At 45.4% G+C, this 4,405-nt stretch overlaps 1 pseudogene; it reads left to right on the top strand.

Moving 5' to 3' along the window:
* The first annotated feature begins 260 nt into the window (after nt 1-260).
* On the top strand, nt 261-2,173 carry LOC112872551 (annotated as a pseudogene).
* Nucleotides 2,174-4,405: the final 2,232 nt, after the last annotated feature.

The following is a 4,405-nucleotide window of genomic DNA, read 5'->3' as shown; positions in this document are numbered from 1 at the left end:
GTGTGTGGATTCTAGCTACATCAGCAAGGCTGGCCGAGGCCAGCCACAGTGTCTTATTTTCTCATTAATTGTTAACAAACGCCTGAATCACGCATGCACTGTGGATCTCACGACATGGGGATTTATTCGCTCCGCTTTGACATTTGTAAATATCAATATATATATATATATCATATATATTCCACTTGTCATGTGGAGACGACACCTGTATCACCTGTATTACCTCTCCGCCGCCAGCTCAATCGATCGAGCTGTAGACAATGGTGTCCTTCAAGGCACGCCGGAGCGAACCGCGGCTGGTGTCGCCAGCGCGGCCTACGCCGCGCGAGGCCAACGCGCTGTCCGACATCGATGACCAGCACCTGCTCCGGTACTACGAGACGGTCGTCGGCTTCTTCCGAACCTGCCCCGGCCGGACGGGCAGCAGGCCAGCCGACCTGAAAGGGACGATCAGGGCGGCGCTCGCGGAGGCGCTGGTGTACTACTACCCCGTCGCCGGGCGGCTCCGGGAGGAGGCCGGGGGAAAGCTCGTGGTGGACTGCACCGCGGAAGGGGTGGTGTTCGTAGAGGCCGAGGCCGACGTGTGGCTGGAGGAGTTCGGGGAGCCGCTGCTGCCACCGTATCCGTGCCTGGAGGAGCTGCTGTGCGACCCTGGTGACATCAAAGCCGTCATTGGAAGACCACTGCTCTTCATGCAGGTACGCGCGCGTAAACTTATATATGTAGCTTTCTTTGTTTCTTTCTACTTGCATTTGCATGAAGAAATCGGGTAAATATATACTCTATTACATGACTATGTAATACCATAGTTTTCTGTCCTCGGTCATTATTTTCTTATTATTTTAAGGAAGATTTATTGGTCCTCTTTCGCAATCTCCTATGAACTAGTGACTAATAAATATCCCTGAGGATACATTACGAGTTCCCGAAACATGACTATGCAACGTTTTCTGAGCGATGCACCGAAAGATTCTGTTACTGGAACAAACCTATACCGGATGCGTAGAAACATGTATGGTATTGTAAGTTAGAATAATACATGTTTGTCATTTTCATTTTGGAACTTTTTTCTTTTTCGGATGGATTCTGGTGTACAGAATTGTTGTTGTGTTTCTTATGTTTCTGAAGTTCATAAATATTGCATAAGTATGTTGAGAAAAAACCATATTTTCTCTTCCTTTTCTACTACTATACATGGCTTTCATCTCTTGACAGGTTACAGAACTCAAGTGTGGCGGATTTGTTGCCGGATTTCACATGTGTCACAATATTGCCGACGGCTTCGGTATGATCCAATTCATGATGACGGTAGCTGAATTAACAGTTGGTGAAGCATTCCCGAGCCTTCTTCCCGTTTGGAAAAGAGAGCTTCTAAGCACGGCACACAGCCCGTCCCCCACCACATACCCAAACCCGGCATATCAACCGTTGCTAAATAGCTTAGACTTCACATCTGATGGCTTGATGCTGTCAACTCCACCACATCGCATGATAGCTGAATATTTGGTCTTTGGGCATAGGGAGGTGGCAACTCTACGGATCTAGTCACCTACCGGGATACCTCGCCGATTCAAGAACATCCTTTGAACTGCTAACTGCTGTCATGTGGGGATGCCGCACAATAGCTCTGGGATACGAGTCTAGTCAGAGAGTGCGCCTTATGATAACCATGAACGCGCGTGGCAGGTGGAATCGCCATACCCTCATCCCATGGGGTTATTACGGAAATGCACATTTCTCCCCAATAGCAGAATTAACCGTCGACGAGCTCAGCAGGCAGCCACTTGCCGACACGGTTGAGCTCGTGCGCAAAACCAAGCTCAGTGTGACCATGGAGTGCATGAGATCAATGGTGGATACCACTGCTTACATTCGCCAGTGGCCCTCTCTTACAATGGACAAGACGTACGAGGTTTCAGACACAAGATGGATCGCTGCAGGGAACGGATTGCAGCTTGGTTGGGCTGAATATGTGGCTGGTGGCATAACATTGGCCGGTGACCTTACTTCGAAGCTGGGAAGCCATCACATGAGGTGCAAGAACGAAGATGGCGAGAACTCCACGGTGGTGTCCCTGCTACTGCCAAGGCCGGCGATGGAGAGGTTCAAGAAAGAGATGGATGTTTGGCTCAAGAAACCTGAGAAGAATTTAGTTATACCCAGCTCCCTCTAGAAGCTAGAAAGGTATATAAGAATTTGTTGATTGCTAAGTGATCGTTTGCTCAATAGCTTTCAATTTATTGTCCTGAAATGGCTGCTCATGCGTGTAATGAAACACATTTGGTTTTTTAATTACTTAAATGTGAGGACAGATAGTTGATTCTTTTTAATTTGATTTTTGAGAGGAGAAACAGTAGTTGGTTATTTTTGTTCTTTAGTTTTCTCCCGCAGAAACACTTTTTTTTACTGTCTAATTTAGATCACAGTTAGATAATTTTTTACTTTTATATTTTGCGAGCAGAAGCTGTGGGACCTTTTTCCTGTTCTTCAATGTCTGCTGAGAGAAACAATTAGTTTTTTTTCTAATGTTTCAAGGCAAACAATTGTTTTTTTATTGTTCACCTTTTGGTAGGAGAAAGGGTTGATAATTTTAATAGTATGTGTGCATGGTGCCCAACACAGCTAGCGCCATGTTCTTTCCCTTTTCACCCCTCAATGTAAAGCAAAATATGATGTCAGCTCGTGAAGTCGCTACTTTGTTGGAGACGCCCTTATGTATCACATACTAACAGGTTAAAGACTCCAAAAGGTTTTCTTGGTGTCATCTTTGAAGCGCAATGGGTCCAAAATATATTGGGTTTCCAAAAAAGGTTAATGAATAATGACTCCAAATGGCTCCAAAAGTCAATACAATTTAAAGCGCACGGGTCCAAAATATATTGGGAAATTTTAGAGTGGTTAAAAAAATGAAGGAAATCTAACAGTCCGAAAATAGGAGGTACTTAGAAAAAAGGTACTTGAAACTACCAAATAGGTGGGGTTAGTACCAAGAATAGTGGGGCCGGTAACCATATTAATTTATTTTTTCAATTTGATAAAAGGGTATACGGGTAATTTTTTTATGTAGAATGGTTGGATCCAAGCTTTACCCAGCTGGTTGGACTTGGATTTCGTTGTCCATATAGGCTAGGCAAGAATCGCTCGTACCATCGCCGCCGCGTGCTCGCATGGGGTGGTATACAGGCGCTAAATCGTGTTCCATGACATAAATCTCGTTTCCATGCTGGCAACTAGCGAGGCCAGCTTCACTTGCTCGGCCGCCGGCGCGCTCGCGTGGGTGCCTTGCTGGGCAACTCGTGCTCCCCGAATACGGAATCGAGCTCCACCAGCATTTGTACCTGATGTGTACAGTGCGTACAACTCAATTGCTGTCAAAACGAGGCCTATGGGCGTTTCTCTTGTGGCTCGAAACCTAGAGGTGGTGGTAGAGCCAGAATACATTGAATCCACAGCACTAACTTTGGTATGGTTAAGGGCTTGTTTGGTTCCCATGGTCTAAAGATTAGACCTGCACTTTTGGTCCCCTTTTAGATATTGGAGAACCAAACATATGGTCTAAAACAGTATGTCTAAAGTTTAGATCCTATTAGACCATTAGTCCCTCCAAAGTAAGCTAAAAGGGTCAAATAGTGGTCCTAGGTGGGCAAAGGACACCCACTACCCCTCTGTAGGATCAAGAACACCGACTAGAGGGGGGGTGAATAGGCGGTTTAAAACTAAAACTCACAACACTAGAGAAAATTTAATTAGTAACACAAGAGAGTCCTATGTCATGCTACTACTATCTCTAAAAGATTTGCAACCTAGGGTGACAAGATACAATTCAAGCTCTAATAAATTAAATTGCTCAAAGTAAAACAAAGATAAAAATGAGCAAGAGAGATAACCAAGCTTGACACACAAATTTATCCCGTGGTGTCGATGACTTGCCGGTCACCCCTAATCCACGTTGAGGTGGATTCCAAGAATTAACCGCTCCTCTATCAAGAACCTCTTGATCTTGAGCCGGCTAGAAACAAGGAACCACTCCACACCTCGATTTCACTAGAGTTGCTCTTCACCACTCCGGCAAGGTGAGCACAAAACCTCTCACAACCGAAATCGGGGCTTCTCAACAATCTCCTTCAAGAAGCTCCACGAAATCACCTTCTCCAAGCCGTCTAGGGAGCGGCAACTCCCAAGAGTAACAAGCCAATGATCCTTGCTTGAAGATTCCCTAGTGCCACAAAGCTCAAACTCTAAATGCAATGCACTAGGAAGCACTCTCACTCTCAAAAATGCAAATCCTTAGCAAGTGTGTGAGAGAGAGGGATGTCTTAGCTCTAGAGAGTCAAGAATGCAGTCCAAAAGGCCAAGGAGAAGACCCAAAGGCCGGGCATTGGGTATATATAGACATCCCATCAAA

This window comes from Panicum hallii, chromosome 9, assembly GCF_002211085.1.
Source record: "Panicum hallii strain FIL2 chromosome 9, PHallii_v3.1, whole genome shotgun sequence".
NCBI classification, from domain to species: Eukaryota; Viridiplantae; Streptophyta; class Magnoliopsida; order Poales; family Poaceae; genus Panicum; species Panicum hallii.
This window is presented reverse-complemented; position numbering and strand designations above follow the sequence as displayed.